Genomic DNA, 19,390 nt, shown 5'->3' on the forward strand with positions numbered 1-19,390 from the left:
GAGTGGGCGAAGGAAGCGCAGGAGTCCTTCGACAATCTGAAGAAAATCTTGTCGACATCCCTAGTTCTCGTAACCCCACGCGAGAAAGAAACGCTGCTTATGTACATAGCCGCGACAGCGCAAGTCTTCAGCAGCGTTCTGGTCGTCGAACGAGAAGAAGCAGGGAAAGTCCATGGTGTGCAGAGGCATGTTTACTACCTCAGCAAAGTACTCACACCCGCAAAGCAGAGATACCCTCATCATCAGAAGCTGGCATACGCGGTATGGAGGTCGGCTCGCAAACTGCGACATTATTTCACGGAGCACCCGATTATCGTTGTAAGCGAGGCACCACTGAAGAACATAATGACTAACCCAGAGGCCACAGGTCGAGTTTCCCAATGGGCCATCAAAATAGCGCCACACGACATAACTTACGTTAATCGAACGGCGAGAAAATCCCAAATCCTCCCAGATTTCGTGGCAGACTGGATCCAGTCACAGACGCCAGCAGCACCCGACATGTCGGGGTCATGGACAATGTATTTTGATGGGTCAAAACGGAGCACGGGCGCAGGAGCAGGGGTGATACTGATATCGCCACAGGGAGATAAGATGAAGTACATACTACGTATGAATTTCTCCCTGCCAACAAACAACAAAGCAGAATACGAAGCATTGCTGCACGGAATGAAGATGGCAAAGGCATGCGGGGCAACTCGCCTGGAAATTTACGGAGACTCAAACCTGGTGGTACAGCAGTCGATGAACCTATGTGACGCGGTTAGTGACAACATGATCGCCTACCGTCAGTTGTATCAAAATATGGAGGCCAAATTCAAAGGGTGCGAGCTCAAACATATTGGCAGAGCCAGTAACGAGGAAGCCGACACTCTGGCGAATATCGGGTCCATGTGCTCCCCCATTCCAGACGGAGTGTTCTATGAAGTCATCACTCAACGATCGATAAAAGAGAAAGCACCGGCACCCCCAATACCGTTGGCTGATGAATCGGAAGCAAGCCAGCAACAAACTGCCGACGAATCTCCACCTCCATCATTGGAACAAGTCCTCATCCTTGAGCCATTATGGACCAAACCATTCCTAGCGTACCTGACGAAGCAGGAGCTGCCAGAGGATTCGGTGGAAGCAAGGCGAATCGTCAGGCGATCAAAGGCCTTCACAGTGGTAAATGACGAGCTTTACAAGCGTAGCATCTCGGGTATCCTCCAAAGGTGTATTGCCATTGACGATGGAAAAGCGCTGCTGCGCGAGATACACGAGGGAACTTGCGGACATCACGCAGGAAGCAGGGCCCTTGTAGCGAAAGCCTTCAGGGCAGGATTCTACTGGCCAACGGCGGCATCGGACGCTCGAGATCTAGTCATGAAATGTGACCCTTGCCAGTGCTTCTCACCAAAACCGCATGCCCCTGCGACAGACCTGATGACAATACCTCTGGCATGACCCTTTGCTCAATGGGGACTCGACCAAGTTGGACCACTGCCGAGGTCGTCGCCTGGAGGACACACGTACTTACTGGTCGCAGTCAACAAGTTCACCAAGTGGATCGAAGCAGTACCTGTTCGAAACCAGAAAGCCGAAACAACAGTTCAGTTCTTCAGGGGAATAACCTGTCGATTTGGTATGCCCCACAGTATCATCACAGACAACGGATCTAACTTTGACTCCAAAGAGTTTCGAAAATTTTGTGATGACGGAGGAATCAAATTGAAGTTTGCATCAGTGGCCCACCCACAGACCAACGGCCAGGTGGAAAGGATCAATGGTCTAATAGGGGATGGCCTCAAGAAACGCCTTACAGGTGCAGTTGGATCCTAGGTCGAGGAGTTACCATCCGTACTCTGGAGTTTGCGTACTACACCTAACAGGTTGACTCAGTACACCCCGTTCTTCTTGGTACATGGAGCCGAAGCAGTTCTACCAGCCGACGTTCGGTTTGAAGCTCCTCGGGTGACAGCATACACAGAATCCTCTTCCAATCTCGCATTGCATGATGCTGTGGACCTCCTTGACGAAGCGCGAGATATTGCTTTGGCAAGAACAACGGTATACCAGCAGGCGCTGAGAAATTATCACAGTCGACGAATACGCAGTCGAAGCTTTAATGTTGGAGATATGGTACTTCGGCTGAAGCAAGAAAGACCCTTGAAACTTGATTCTCCATGGGAAGGACCATACATCATCACTGAAGTGATACCAGGAGGAGCATATCGGCTCAAAAACCCAGCTTCGGGAAAAGACGTCGAGAATCAATGGAACATCGCACAGTTGCGACGGTTCTATACTTAGATGCAATCGTTTCTTGTTACTTGATAGCCCTTAAGGTTGATTTTGCATTATGAATAAAATTCTAATCAGGTTTTCTACCTTTTTTCTCGATCCAGGCCTCATCATCCGAACAAATTGTTCGGGGCCCCTACCATTGGCTCTTACTCCCATCGGGATCGCTGGCCTAAAAACACGCTCTCGCAGTGTCATTAATTAAATACTCTCAACGGGAGCTAAGATTAATGACAAAAAAAAACAACCAATCCAAGCCTCGAGAAAATACGCGAGTGCTGCAATCGATGGTTACATTATCACAAAATAAGGCTCAAACCGGTGCACCGCGTGACGAAGCCAAGCGTCTAATTCCCTCGATTAAGTCGATGGGTGTCGCTCTTACAAAACTTACATATCGACTTCGCAATAAAATTGCAAATCACAACGAAGTCATCGAGAGAGCAGGTTGAACTGATCACTCAGCCGCCCTCGACAATAAATTACCAATCAAACTAACATGGTGTGCAACGCACACGATAAATTTATACAAAACAATCTTATGCAGGTGCAAGGTTATTACATTCATGACTGGGCTCCCTGGTTCCCTTGGGCCCTCAGACCTCTCTCGAGACCTGTCTCCATCCGAGAGATAATGGTATATGCAGGACCTCTAGCGATATCATAATATTGACCTAAACTCCTCTCGGTGTTTGCTACGGCTTTCAAGTCTAAAGATGGATGACATGCCAATACTGAAGCAAAGGCAAGTTCAGCACCAGCCAGAAGCTCTTTCCGCACCAGCTGTCGAATCCTCTCAGGAGACTTAAATCGGGTAAACAGAGCAGACAAAGTTTCGGGTGCCTGATCCAGAGGGAACAAAGTCTTCCAAACCATCGTGAGATGAGCGTGGAATTTATCAAAGTAGTAATGCAGCTTCTCTACCCGATGCTCAAACTTCGCCATGATAACAGCCTTCGGACGATGCAGCCATAAATCGTGTTTCGGGTGAGCAACGTCAGTCATCGCCTCGACCTTTTCATGGGTCTTCTTGTTCTCTTCAGATTTATCTGAAGATACAACTGTAAAGGAATGAATATAAGTTAAAGGAACATCCAAGCTACGTTAGGAATCAAAAGATGGGTTAACACTTACAGCCCAAACTTTCGGTAGCGATATGAAGACCATCGAGAGCATATTGCTCAATAGCAGTTGCTATTTCACCCCTTTTCTTCACCAACGCTGCCATTGCGCGAAGAGAGGTGATGTCTTTATTCAAACGAGACACTTGGTCACGTAAGCGACGAACAAGGTCAGATTCATCGTTAGTCGAAGGATTTGGAAAAAGCTCGGCACGGGAAGAAGATGAAGGAATCTGTAGTGCAATCTTTGGTTCAGAACGACATTAACATAAAACTCCCATCGGGAGTACTTAGCATGAATGTTACATTCAAAAAATTGTTCAAACTGGCAACAGAGCCGAAATAAAATAGGGCCAAGTCACATTGTGATTGGTCTTATTTACAATTAATGAAGCAAGTGTTTAAGAAGGCGCTGATGATGAGCCAGGGGCAGCTTCAGGAATAGGCTTGGCCTGTGCTTCATCTACCAGCTTCAGGAGCTGATTGGCACATGTCACTGCCGATCGTTTGAAGGGTTCAAGGTCGACTAAATGATTGTCGTCGTCCACAGGCAATGCCTTAGACAACTTCTCTAAGTCAGACCCCATCCCATAGCCCATCAGCAGCTGGAAAGTAAGAACCGCCCCAAACAAGCGTGAACGGCGTTTCAATACCTCTACAGGCTCGGAAGAATCGACAAGGAAAGCATCTGCCATCTCGCCAAGAGTCTTGTCCTGCTTCATCTTTGGGAAGATCATCGAGTACAGCCTCGACAATGCTCCTTTAGTCTTCTGTAGAAGTCCAAGAACTTGGACATTGGACTCAGCGGCGAGCGAAAGGGCATCAGATGTAGAGTCCTCCCGAAGTTGATGGGTTCGAGTGATGGTTATATCGGCAACCTCTGAAAGAAGGACAGATCAGCAACCAGAAAGGAAATACCAAGAAAGAAACCATGTGCCATGAATTTTACCCAGTAAATCCTTAATGGATTCACGGAGGACGCCTTCCTTCTTATCGGTTGCAACCGCAGCCTCACGCCTGGCGTCCTGTTCATCTTTCATCTGCCGCTTCAGCTTCTTCAACTCCTCCTTCAGCAAGACATTTTCATTCTTGGCGTCGGTGGCAAGCCTGTTGGCCTCCAACACCTGATCAGCCGAAGTTTTGACAGTCTTCCGAAGCTGGGCGTTTTCAGCCTCTAGTCGGGTGAACTGCTCAGCGAAATCTACCACAACATCGACTGTGGCATAAATCGGCTACAGTAAGGGAAATCAAGAAGACTCAGTTGGGTATGTAAAAAAGAAAAGCCGGCAAAGCAAGAAAGAAGTCAAGGCAAACTAAACACTTACGTGGTCACGAGGAGCCGATGAAGTAGGAACATCGCCAGGAGGAATAACCTTCGACACCAGAATTTTCTCTACAGCCGTCCTTGTGGGCGGCGTCGACTTGGCAGGAGAGGGATTCGGCTCCCTAGCTGATGACATTTTCTCAAAAGATAATTTGGCCCTCTTTGCGATAGGAACATTATCATCGTCAGAGCTGCTTAAGAAAAATCAATGATTAGCATACAAAATAACGAAGGACAAGTTACAAAGGAGTAAAGATGCTCACAGGTCCAGGTCATCTTCGGCAGAAAAGAAGCCTGACGGCCCCTTTTTAGCAGGGGAAGGCGGAGAAGTTCCAACGGCATCATTATGTTGTTCGCTATGACTTGATTCAGCCGTTGCAATAAAATCTTCGTCTATCTGCTTACGACGCTTGCTCCTGGTGAAAGCAGCATCTTCGGCAGTGTCATCCTCTTGGACATCGTTGTCCTCAAGGGCCTGCTGGGCATCCTCGGTCTCTTCAGAGTCATCATCATCATCCTCTGGTGCCACACCGCTTTCCGGCGTAGGAGGATAGCATTGAGCAACGGTGGAGGCCTATCGCGAGAAGAAAGTTTGTAAAGCACAGCGAAGAAAGAAGCAATAACAACAAGCAAGAAGTAGCAAGAATTACCTCAGTCGGGAGATGCTTTAGATCATAAGGGGGACAAGCCGATGTCAAGACAATGTTATCCTTCATACTGAGGCACGTCAAGCGACGAACTTCATCTCGGAGCTCATCAGCCGACAGGTCGGCAGAGCTGACCCTTGACTTGTCGTCCTTGCCAGTATAAAGCCATAATTGGTGGGGTCGAGACATTAGCGGTTGCACTCGATGATGCAAGAACACTGAGACTACCTCAGTGCCGCACATCGTCAAGCCTCCCATATTCTTCAGGACGACGACCTGGTCGAACAGCTTGTTGGCTATCACCCTCTCTTCGGGAGAAAGGGCGTTTCGCCAGGACTTCTTCTGATAAGCTACCAGGACGTCTTCAAAGGGAGGGAGATTCGAGCGCCGCCCAGGCACCGAGGGATCTCGCAGGTAAAACCACTTGTTGCGCCAGCCCTGGACGGACCGATTCCTTCATCGGGTAGTCGAAGTAGTCGACCTCCTTCCTGACAACAAAGCCAACGCCACCGACGACGGGGGGGCCATTGCTGTCGTTGTGACCCTTCACATAGAAGATCTTCCTCCAAAGACCCCAGTGGGGGTCAATGCCAAGGAAGGCCTCGCAAACAGTGATGAAGATGGAAAGGTGGAGAATGGAGTTTGGGGTCAGCTGCCAGAGCTGAATCCCGTAGAAGAAAAGAAGGGAGCGGAGAAACTCGTGGGTAGGAAGAGAGAGACCACGGAACAGGAAAGCAACAAACATAATGGTGAAGCCCTTCGGAGGCCTTGGGCGAGAAACGGCACCTGGAAGACGAATGTCATCGTCAGATGCGGAGATGAGGCCGAGGGCTTGCAGCTTGTTCACATTGCGATTGGAAATGGCGGAGGCGCTCCAGTCGCGGCTGACTTTGGCCGCGTCCGAGGTGCTGGTGCTCTTCTGCTTGCCCATGGCGTGTGGAGCTCCTGAAGGAGGAACAGAGGAGGCAGGAAATCTTGAACGAGAAGATGAGCAGTAAGAGTCGTGAAAAGTAAAAAACGAAGAGGCCTTCTATTTATGCCGTAAAAATTTTGTGCAAGATCGTGGCCATAACTCCACAGACATCGTGGGAGGTGGATCAGATCTGGCTGTACATGTGGCGTCTAAAGAAAGAACGGAACCGGCGGCCCATTATTCCCACGTTGTGCGAAAATCGAGGAGACGCCTCGGTCGGTGCGCGTGCACTGGTCAATTCCTACAAACTGCCCGCGCAGAACTAGGGTGGGCCCGTCAGGTCAAGTCTTGTCAATCAAACCACAGCAGTAGTACGTCAACAGTGATGTCATAAAATTGTTGTGAGCAGTCGAAGTAAAATGAAGAAACATCGGATGGTCTTGCGCCCAGACTCGGGGGCTACTCCCATCGGGAGCACTGGACGCGCACCCGACAGAATGAGTACTCGAAGAAAAAAGACTGAAGAAAAAGATGATTGCTTAGCTCGAGTCTGCACTCGGTTGCAAGCACCCGTGCCCACACTCGGGGGCTACTCCCATCGGGAGCGCTGGACGCGCACCCGACAGAACTTTTTTTTCACTCCAGGATCATGCCCGGGGACTTGATTCTGTGTAGGGTAACGTTGTTTTGCCATCGGTAGTTAACCAGCAAAAGTTGGGCACGTTACTCATTATCCCTTGCGTGCGGAAATTATATCGGATGACCTATGAAGACTTGCAGAAAAACTTCGGCAGAGCAAAACGTTCGAGTGGTACAACTTGAGTCTATGCACGAATTGCAAGCATCCGTACCTAGACTCGGGGGCTACTCCCATCGGGAGCGCTAACGCGCACCCAACAAAAGAATATGATGCTGATTCAAGATGAACAAGAACAATCAAGGAGAAGAAAATTAAGAGGAGGCATGCTTCAGTCTCTACCCAAACTATTTTCGGCTAGACACTTGGGGGCTACTGACGTGGGCATTACCCTTCGGGTAACCAACATTGCCCTATCCTGTACAATCTAGTTGGAGGCCCATGAAGGCACTTGAAGGCAAGGCGGGCCACCTGGATGGCACACCAGAAGGTTTCTTGGCGGACAAGACAAGGAAGCAACCGAACAAGGAAAGTTTAGATTTAGAACTACTGTAAATCAAGTCGTACTCGGTTAGACCTCTTGAGACCTGGCCTCCTATATAAAGGCCAGGAGAGGGGCTGCCGAGGGACACGATCAATCATAGCAATCTTAGCCACCAAAAGTCTAGAGCTAGGTCGTCGTAGCACTTAGCCTCTCGACGAGATCTTAGCCGAATTCTTCGGCACTCCATTGTAACCCAATATCTTCATAATCAAGATCAGACAGGCAGGACGTAAGGGTTTTACCTCATCGAGGGCCCCGAACCTGGGTAAATCGCTCTCCCCGCTTGTCTGTGAACCGATGTCTCGTGTCAGCTTACAAGATTCCATCAACCCTAAGCCCCAATCGGAGGGCATTACCGAGGAGTACCCTCGACAACTGGGCCGCCCGATGGGCCACATGCCACATCACCATCTATGGGCCACCCGGGCTTGCCAGATCTAGGCACTATCGATGGTACACCCATGAAGTATACCCACAACAGGTTTCCTCCTGGAGGTGTGTGTTAGTAGATGTGATTTAAAAGATAAAGTGAAGCACGCATGCACAATATCATAGCCAAGGTAAAAAATGGAACATTGATGTGCGCAACGAGTCCTAATGTGCACCATAATGCCGCATGATGCGGTTTTCATTGATCAATTGTCCACGACCGATTCCTCTGCATGCTGCGTGGAGCGTCGTATTAAGATAGATCAGACAATTGCCTTAAGTTTTGTGACTACATTGTTACCCTATATTATAACCACATTAGCTACCTATGAATACTGTCACCTGAGCATAACATTGAGTCATGTAACTAACACTACTTAAACCTTAACGCCTTTACCGGTCTTGTTTGTTTGGGTACCTAGCAATCCTTCAAGATCGAGATAAAAAGATCGATCTAAGGCATGAAATGGATCTCTACTTCCATAGTGCACAATATCCCATAAATGCACATATTGCTGCGAGGATTAGCCCTCAACCCATAGCCCAAGTGGACTACTCACACATAATTAGATGAACAACAGTAAACATTGTATAACAAATCTCAAAGAGATGAATGGTGAGTCTTACAATGCCACTAGTCGAATATCAAGTCTAGATTAAAAGTATACAAAGAGGGGATGAAGATGTGAAGGTGATGATGAAGCATTGAAGTTGATCAACGGAGAAATAACGACCTAGGTACGGTCATCCGGTATGGGCGGTGACATAGGTATGCCGAATAGGCATGCCGAATAAAGTACCTGGGTTATCTGGAGAAGACGTGAAGCCCACAGACCCGAAGCTTTGGAGGCCTAGAAGCCCAGAGAACCTCGGATAAGGAAAATAGAGTTGTAGTAGGAATATTGTAGAAATATAGGAAAGGCCCAATACGCCTCTCGTAGTTTGTAACTTATACGGCACAGAAAGCCTCGGCTCCACCTCCTATATAAAGGGGAGCCGAGGGAAAAGCAAGGGATCAAATCTATTGTCAATAGAACCATCGTAACTTTTAGTCGAGCACCTTTGTCGGCTGAAACCTTCGAGATCTACTTGCCCTCTACTTCTTACAAAACCCTAGTTCTACAATCTATAGGCATTGACGAGTTAATCCCTCGTCAATTGGCGCCGTCTGTGGGGAATGGAGGTCGCAAGGTCCTGATATCGATGGCATCATCAACATCATCGTCAACAACAAGCAACACGATGGACGGAGGTAAACAAGTCCAACCTCATCTCGCCGATTTTTTTCCTCACCCTCCCGCCTTTTTGCATGCATATGCCGATCTGGAGGAGTCGAAGGAGATGATGTTCGGGAGCTTCTGCTTCCTTGTCAGGAAAGAAGGATCGCATCGTCTCGTGGCATCGATTTTTTTGGGACCATTAGCGGTCGATGCCGATTTCTCGAGATCGTCAACATCATCTACTAACTCAAGCGACGAGGAAGTTTCACCGCCACGCTTCACCAAAACCGCAGACAGTGGGGCACTCACCGACATGTTCGAAGACATGACTTTCGGGTCGTTCACAGATTCTGATCTGGACAGCGACTCGAAAAACTTCAACAACTACGGCTTCACCAACTTTGACTTCATCAACAACTCTGCTGCTAGTAGGGAGGTATTGGCCGATCTATACGGTGGTGTCACCGACCCTAAGGCTGACAAAAACACAGCTGCAACATATCACCAAATCTGCGTAATCGCGGGAACAAGGCGTCAAGAGGATGAAGCGTCTGAGGCTTTCGACGATTTGTTGGGCAATCCCTACGTCGATCCCGTAGATCTCACACGTGGAACTGTCAACAAGTACATCGGAACTACGCCTCCAGAAAAAGTGCAGTTGCCGCAGGAAGAGTGGGATAGAGCTCAGAGAGCCATGGACGGTACAGAGATGACGACCACTATAGCCACGTCACAGGCGCTGCAAGCATATCAATATAAAATCGCTCGTTCCAGATGAGAGTTAGAAAAATTACGGCAAACACTCGACAAAACAAGAGCTGTAGCTGATGCATCAAATGAGCGCAGAAACAACCTGAGTCGGCACTCGAGGACTTCAGGAGATAGTCACAGGAACACCCACTCAAGAGCAAGATCTCGGTTGGTAGGAATACCCAAGCAAGATCGGGAGAATCTGATTCAAAACCTCGACATGTCCTTTATGTCAATAGACACGAGAGGGCACATCATCCCAAAAACTCCGGAGGCAGGGTATATGGCGACACATGCCAACCTAATGGCATCTAAACCACCTCAAGGAGATCCCAGGGCATCACTGTACCAGATGGCTATGGAAAGAGTCGGTGTTATGGTTGCAACGATAGCAGGAAGAGAAGTTGCACCACAACCCAAAAGTGCTCCACGCAGAAACAGTCCAAAACAAAATAGTCCCCGACCCACTTCGGTGGTGGCGCGAGATACTCCAAGAGGTGACGCGAGGAACACGGTGACTCAAGCTCGAGTCGACATGGCACATGAGGGGAGGAGTCATGAAAATAGAACACGACAATGTCGACATTCACCAGAAGTTAATGATGAGGACTTATGCGGACTCCCTTGCTTTACCCGACGGGTTCGCAAAACTCGAGTGCCCACTAGCTTCAAGTTAGCTGACAACTATAAAAAGTTCGATGGGTTGCAAGATCCAGAGGATTGGCTAGTCGATTATCTGTAGACAATGAAGCTGATGGGCAGAACCAGAGCAACAGCCATGCAGAGCATTCAGGTCCACCTCAGCGGAGCCGCAAGATCCTAGATGAAGAAGCTACCGGAAGGATCCATCGATAGCTGGGAAAATTTCGAGGACTTGTTCATGAGGAATTTCTGTTCCACGTGCAAAAAACCTGCATCAATAGAGCAGTTAAGGACTTGCAAGCAGAAGTCGGATGAATCGATGAGGATGTACATTTAGCGGTGGAGCATCATAAAAAAACTCGGCTGAGCACGTGTATGATGAAAGAGCAATCGACGCGTTTGTTGCGGGAATCCTAAGAAGAGATCTAGTCAAATAATTGGGTAGGTCCAACCCAAGAACAATAGAAGACCTCATGGAAATAGCGAATCGCTGGGCTGACGTGGAAGAAGTTGTTCATAACAAACGGTAGAGTTCACCCGAAGAGGATCGCAACAGAAACAACAATCAAAATAGGCGATGCTTTCGCCACTTCACAGATTATGACGGTCCGAGCCAAGTAGTGGCTGGCTCCCAAGGAAAAAGTGGAGGCAACCATCGTGATGATTACCAAAGGGGTAACAATCAACGCAATGATCACAGAGATGCACCGAGTTCCAGCAGACAAAATAATCGGCCAAGGTTTCCAAGGCCATACAACATGTCACCCCGAAGATTTGCTAAATGGGACGTTCCAAATGCACTTCTAACTTGACAATGATGGAAAGAGACAGTGGGGTCATTTTCAGAAGGACTGCCGAACTTTCCAAGCTTTGCGAAGATATACGGAGAGCACAAACGTGCAACCAGCAAACAGGGGATATGTGCAGGGGGCAAGGAGTGAAGTTCACCTGCCGCCACCACCCGCAATTACTAGTGCGAATCAACATCAGTTGTAACTTGCGGCCCCTCCGGGCAACAATGGCGACTTCATAGATACAACGGGAGCAGTGTCAATGATACAGAAGGGCAGACCTTTGAATAGATTGGAGAAGCTAATTTCGTGACAGGTGTACATGGCAGAAACGTCACCTCCACCAACTACTGAGTACCTCAATTGGTCGGGACAACCAATAGGATTCACTCATGAAGATCATCCACCTCAAGTTCCAAGGCCAGAGCAATCAACTATGATCCTACCGGCGGTCATCGCGGGATATGATGTCTCCCGCATATTTCATAGATGGAGGGAGCAGTTTAAATCTCATATACGCAGATACATTGCGGAATATGAATATCTATTTGGCAAACCTGACACCAACGAACACGCGTTTTCACGGCATTGCACCCGAGAAACCAAACTATCCTCTGGGCAAGATCACACTCGACGTGTAGTTTGGAACACGAGAAAACTTCAGGAAGGAGAAGCTGGAGTTTGAAGTCATCGACTGGCCGTCACATTATCTCACCCTCTTGAGCCGTCCCGCATATGCCAGATTCATGGCCGTGCCGCACTACACATACTTATTATGGAAAAATCCCTGGACCTAAGGGCCCAATAACAGTCAAAGGAAGTTTTGCTATGGCAAATAAATTCGACAAGGATTTCCACAAGCTTTTCAAAACATTCGGGATGCAGGCTGAGTATGAGGCATCCAAGCTTATCACCAACTATGAGACAAAGGTAGACCCTTGCAAGAGCAAGCTTTCGACACCTCCAAGAACTCTAAGGAAGTGCAGATCCACCCGACAGATCCTAAAAAGATGATGTCCGGCGCTTCCAACTTGGACAGCGCATAGGAAAGCGCGCTCATCTAGTTCCTTCGTGAGCGCTGGGAAATCTTCGCATGGTGTCCAACTGACATGCCAGGAGTACCAAGGGAACTTTCTGAGCACCCTCTCAATTTAGATCCAAGCGCTAGACCAATTCGACAACCTTTGCGGTGATTCTTCGAGCCAAACCGCAAAGCTATGCTATCTGAGATCCGTCGACTTAAAGAAGCGGGTTTCATCAAGGAATTACACACTGAAGCCACGTGGGTCGCTAACCCAGTGCTAGTCCCAAAGAAAAACACTAAAGCCCTTCGCATGTGCGTCGATTTCACGTGTCTCAATAAACATTGTCCAAAGGATCACTTTCCTCTCCCAAGGATTGATCAAATTATCGATTCCACGGCAGGATGTGAACGTCTTTCCTTCCTCGACGCGTATTCTAGTTACAATCAGATCCGCTTGAAAGAAGAAGATGAAGTCAAAACAGCTTTCATAACCCCTTATGGCGTATCCTGCTACAGAACAATGCCTTTCGGATTGAAAAACGCGGGAGCCACATATTAGAGGATGATGCAGAAGTGTCTCGCCACACAGATCGGGAATAACGTCCAATTCTACATCGAAGACGTAGTCATAACAACAAAGAAAGGGTCATCCCTCATTGATGATCTTAGGGAAACTTTCGACAACCTCGACAAATTCCTTCTCAAGTTGAACCTGACAAAATGTTCCTTTGTTGTTTCTGCGGGAGAACTCCTCGGATACTTGGTGTCAGCCAGAAGAATCGAGGCCAATCCAGAGAAAATACAAGCCATCTTGACAATGAGAAAACCAACCAAGCTCAAAGAGATACATCAGTTAACTGGACGAGTTGCAGCTCTGAGCAGGTTCATCGCAAGATTAGGAGAAAAAGCGATGCCCTTTTACGCGCTCATCAAGCAAGGAGAAAAGTTCATGTGGAATGAGGAAGCAGACAAAGCTTTTGAGCATCTAAAGCGTATAATTTCGACACCTCCAGTATTGGTGGCACCACGAGAAAAATAACCTTTGTTGCTATATATTGCGGCCACACCTCAAGTGGTTAGCACGGTTCTCGTGGTAGAATGAGTGGAAGAAGGGAAAATTCATGGGGTTCAGCAACCAATATATTTCCTCAGTGAAGTCTATCACCATCCAAGCAACGCTACCCGCACTATCAGAAGTTGGCATATCGAGTTTTTTTATGTCAGAACGGAAGCTAAGACACTATTTTTTGGCACACCCAATAATAGTGGTCAACGAGGCACCTCTCTCGAACATATTGAAAAATCCGGAAGCCACAGGACGTGTCTCCCTTTGGGGAATCATGCTTTCCCCTCGGGAGATCACATATGAAAAAAGAAAGGCCATCAAGTCGCAAATTTTGCCGCACTTTGTTGCAGAATGGATGGAACTCCAAAACACGCGACCCCCAGATTTATCGAGTCCCTGGCATATGAACTTCAACGGGCCCAAAAGATTAGAAGGAGCTGGCGTGTGATGCGTGTGGTTGGAACGTCCGTTGGGAACCCCAAGAGGAAGGTGTGATGCGCACAGCGGCAAGTTTCCCTCAGTAAGAAACCAAGGTTTAATCGGACCAGTAGGAGTCAAGAAGCACGTTGAAGGTTGATGGCGGCGAGATGTAGTGCGGCGCAACACCAGGGATTCCGGCGCCAACGTGGAACCTGCACAACACAACCAAAGTACTTTGCCCCAACGAAACAGTGAGGTTGTCAATCTCACCGGCTTGCTGTAACAAAGGATTAACCGTATTGTGTGGAAGATGATTGTTTGCGTAAAAACAAGAGAGAACAAGTATTGCAGTAGATTGTATTTCAGTAAAGAGAATTGGACCGGGGTCCACAGTTCACTAGAGGTGTCTCTCCCATAAGACGAACAGCATGTTGGGTGAACAAATTACAGTTGGGCAATTGACAAATAAAGAGAGCATGACCATGCACATACATATCATGATGAGTATAGTGAGATTTAATTGGGCATTACGACAAAGTACATAGACCGCCATCCAGCATGCATCTATGCCTAAAAAGTCCACCTTCAGGTTATCATCCGAACCCCCTCCAGTATTAAGTTGCTAACAACAGACAATTGCATTAAGTATTGCGCGTAATGTAACTAGTGACTACATCCTTGAACATAGCACTAATGTTTTATCCCTAGTGGCAACAGCACATCCATAACCTTAGAGGTTCTTGTCACCCCTCCAGATTCACGGAGACATGAACCCACTATCGAGCATAAATACTCCCTCTTGGAGTTACTAGCATCAACTTGGCCAGAGCATCTACTAATAACGGAGAGCATGCAAGATCATAAATAACACATAGATATAACTTTGATAATCAACATAACAAGTATTCTCTATTCATCGGATCCCAACAAACGCAACATATAGAATTACAGATAGATGATCTTGATCATGTTAGGCAGCTCACAAGATCCGACAATGATAGCACAATGGGGAGAAGACAACCATCTAGCTACTCCTATGGACCCATAGTCCAGGGGTAGACTACTCACACATCACACCGGAGGCGACCATGGCGGCGTAGAGTCCTCCGGGAGATGATTCCCCTCTCCGGCAGGTGCCGAGGCGATCTCCGGATCCCCCGAGATGGGATCGGTGTTGGCGGCATCTCTCGGAAGGTTTTCCGTATCGTGGCTCTCGGCATCGGGGGTTTCACACGGAGGCTATTTGTAGGCGGAAGGGCAAGTCAGAGGGCACACGAGGGCTCCAGATGACAGGGCCGCGCGCCCAACCCTAGGCCGCGCCGCCCGTAGTCCGGGCACCTCGTGGCCCCACTTCGTTTCATCTTCGGACTTCAAGCTTCGTGGAAAAATAGGCCCCCGGGCTTTGATTTCGTCCAATTCCGAGAATATTTCCTTACTAGGATTTCTGAAACCAAAAACAGCAGAAAACAAAGAACAGCACTTCGGCATCTTGTTAATAGGTTAGTTCCGTAAAATGCACGAATATGACATAAAGTGTGCATAAAACATGTAGATAACATCAATAATGTGGCATGGAACATAAGAAATTATCGATACGTCGGAGACGTATCAGCATCCCTGCTTAGTTCTGCTCGTCCCGAAGCGAGTAAAACGATAACACGTATAATTTCGAGTGACATGCCATCATAATCTTGATCATACTATTTGTAAAGCATATGTAGTGAATGCAGCGATCAAAACAATGTATATGACATGAGTAAACAAGTGAACCATAAAGCAAAGACTTTTCGTGAATAGCACTTCAAGACAAGCATCAATTAAGTCTTGCATAAGAGTTAACTCATAAAGCAATAATTCAAAGTAAAGGTATTGAAGCAACACAAAAGAAGATTAAGTTTCAGCGGTTGCTTTCAACTTGTAACATGTATATCTCAAGGATATTGTCAACATAGAGTAATATAATAAGTGCAATAAGCAAGTATGTAGGAATCAATGCACAGTTCACACAAGTGTTTGCTTCTTGAGGTGGAGAGAAATAGGTGAACTGACTCAACATTGAAAGTAAAAGAATGGTCCTCCATAGAGGAAAAGCATCGATTGCTATATTTGTGCTAGAGCTTTGATTTTGAAAACATGAAACAATTTTGTCAACGGTAGTAATAAAGCATATGCATCATGTAAATTATATCTTATAAGTTGCAAGCCTCATGCATAGTGTACTAATAGTGCCCGCACCTTGTCCTAATTAGCTTGGACTACCGGATCATCACAATGCATTGTTTTTACCAAGTGTCACAAAGGGTTACCTCTATGCCGCCTGTACAAAGGTCTAAGGAGAAAGCTCGCATTGGATTTCTCGCTATTGATTATTCTTCAACTTAGACATCCATACCGGGACAACATAGACAATAGATAATGGACTCCTCTTTTATGCATAAGCATGTAACAACAATTAATAAATTTCTCATTTGAGATTGAGGATATATGTCCAAAACTGAAACTTCCACCATGGATCATGGCTTTAGTTAGCGGCCCAATGTTCTTCTCTAACATATGCATGCTTAACCATATGGTGGTAGATCTCTCTTACTTCAGACAAGACGGACATGCATAGCAACTCACATGAAATTCAACAATGAATAGTTGATGGCGTCCCCAGTGAACATGGTTATTGCACAACAAGCAACTTAATAAGAGATAAAGTGCATAATTACATATTCAATACCACAATAGTTTTTAAGCTATTTGTCCCATGAGCTATATATTGCAAAGGTGAATGATGGAATTTTAAAGGTAGCACTCAAGCAATTTACTTTGGAATGGCGGAAAATACCATGTAGTAGGTAGGTATGGTGGACACAAATGGCATAGTGGTTGGCTCAAGTATTTTGGATGCATGAGAAGTATTCCCTCTCGATACAAGGTTTAGGCTAGCAAGGCTTATTTGAAACAAACACAAGGATGAACCGGTGCAGCAAAACTCACATAAAAGACATATTGAAAACATTATAAGACTCTACACCGTCTTCCTTGTTGTTCAAACTCAATACTAGAAATTATCTAGACCTTAGAGAAACCAAATATGCAAACCAAATTTTAGCATGCTCTATGTATTTCTTCATTAATGGGTGCAAAGCATATGATGCAAGAGCTTAATCATGAGCACAACAATTGCCAAGTATCACATTACCCAAGACATTTATAGCAATTACTACATGTATCATTTTCCAATTCCAACCATATAACAATTTAACGAAGGAGAAACTTCGCCATGAATACTATGAGTAGAAACCAAGGACATACTTGTCCATATGCTACAGCGGAGTGTGTCTCTCTCCCATAAAGTGAATGCTAGGATCCATTTTATTCAAACAAAAAACAAAAACAAAAACAAACCGACGCTCCAAGAAAAAGCACATAAGATGTGATGGAATAAAAATATAGTTTCAGGGGAGGAACCTGATAATGTTGTCGATGAAGAAGGGGATGCCTTGGGCATCCCCAAGCTTAGACGCTTGAGTCTTCTTAATATATGCAGGGGTGAACCACCGGGGCATCCCCAAGCTTAGAGCTTTCACTTTCCTTGATCATGTTGCATCATACTCCTCTCTTGATCCTTGAAAACTTCCTCCACACCAAACTCGAAATAACTCATTAGAGGGTTAGTGCACAATATAAATTGACATATTCAGAGGTGACACAATCATTCTTAACACTTCTGGACATTGCATAATGCTACTGGACATTAATGGATCAAAGAAATTCATCCAACATAGCGAAAGAGGCAATGCGAAATAAAAGGCAGAATCTGTCAAAACAGAACAGTTCGTATTGACGAATTTTAAAATGGCACCAGACTTGCTCAAATGAAAATGCTCAAATTGAATGAAAGTTGCGTACATATCTGAGGATCATGCACGTAAATTGGCTTAATTTTCTGAGCTACCTACAGGGAGGTGGACCCAGATTCGTGACAGCAAAGAAATCTGGAACTGTGCAGTAATCCAAATCTAGTACTTACTTTTCTATCAACGGCTTAACTTGGCACAACAAAACACAAAACTAAGATAAGGAGAGGTTGCTACAGTAGTAAACAACTTCCAAGACACAAAATAAAAACAAAGTACTGTAGGTAAAAACATGGGTTGTCTCCCATAAGCGCTTTTCTTTAACGCCTTTCAGCTAGGCGCAGAAAGTGTGTATCAAGTATTATCAAGAGACGAAGTGTCAACATCATAATTTGTTCTCATAATAGAATCAAAAGGTACCTTCATTATCTTTCTAGGGAAGTGTTCCATACCTTTCTTGAGAGGAAATTGATATTTTATATTACCTTCCTTCATATCAATAATAGCACCAACAGTTCGAAGAAAAGGTCTTCCCAATATAATGGGACAAGATGCATTGCATTCAATATCCAAGACAACAAAATCAACGGGGACAAGGTTATTGTTAACGGTAATGCGAACATTATCAACTTTCCCCAAAGGTTTCTTTGTAGAATGATCAGCAAGATTAACATCCAAATAACAATTTTTCAGTGGTGGCAAGTCAAGCATATTATAAATTTTCTTAGGCATAACAGAAATACTTGCACCAAGATCACATAAAGCATTACAATCAAAATCTTTAACCTTCATCTTAATGATGGGCTCCCAACCATCCTCTAGCTTTTTAGGAATAGAGGCTTCGCGCTCTAGTTTCTCTTCTCTAGCTTTTATGAGAGCATTTGTAATATGATGCGTGAAAGCCAAATTTATAGCACTAGCATTAGGACTTTTAGCAAGTTTTTGCAAGAACTTTATAACTTCAGAGATGTGGCAATCATCAAAATTCAAACCATTATAATCTAAAGCAATAGGATCATCATCCCCAATGTTGGAAAAAATTTCAGCAGCTTTATCACAGGCAGTTTCAGCAGTTTCAGGCAGTTTTTCGCGCTTTGCATTAGAAGTGGAAACATTGCTAACACCAATTCTTTTATTAGTATTAGTAGGGGGTGCAGCAACATGTGTAGCATTAGCATTACTAGTGGTGGTAATAGTCCAAACTTTAGCTACATTCTTCTCTTTAGCTAGTTTTTCATTTTCTTCTCTATCCCACCTAGCACGCAGTTCAGCCATTAATCTTATATTCTCATTAATTCTAACTTGAATGGCATTTGCTGTAGTAGCAATTTTATTATGATGATTCTCATTAGGCAAAACTTTTGATTTCAAAAGATCAACATCAAGCAAAGAAGACTATCAACTTTAGAAGCAAGTATATCAATTTTCCCAAGTTTTTCTTCAACAGATTTGTTAAAAGCAGTTTGTGTACTAATAAATTCTTTAAGCATGGCTTCAAGTCCAGGGGGTGAATTCCTATTATTGTTGTAAGAATTCCCATAAGAATTACCATAGCCGTTGCCATTATTATAAGGATATGGCCTATAGTTGTTACTAGAATTGTTCCGGTAAGCATTGTTGTTGAAATTATTATTTTTAATGAAGTTTACATCAACATGTTCTTCTTGTGCAACCAATGAAGCTAACGGAACATTATTAGGATCAATATTAGTCCTATCATTCACAAGCATA

Source organism: Lolium perenne, chromosome 2, assembly GCF_019359855.2.
Source record: "Lolium perenne isolate Kyuss_39 chromosome 2, Kyuss_2.0, whole genome shotgun sequence".
Lineage (NCBI taxonomy): Eukaryota > Viridiplantae > Streptophyta > Magnoliopsida > Poales > Poaceae > Lolium > Lolium perenne.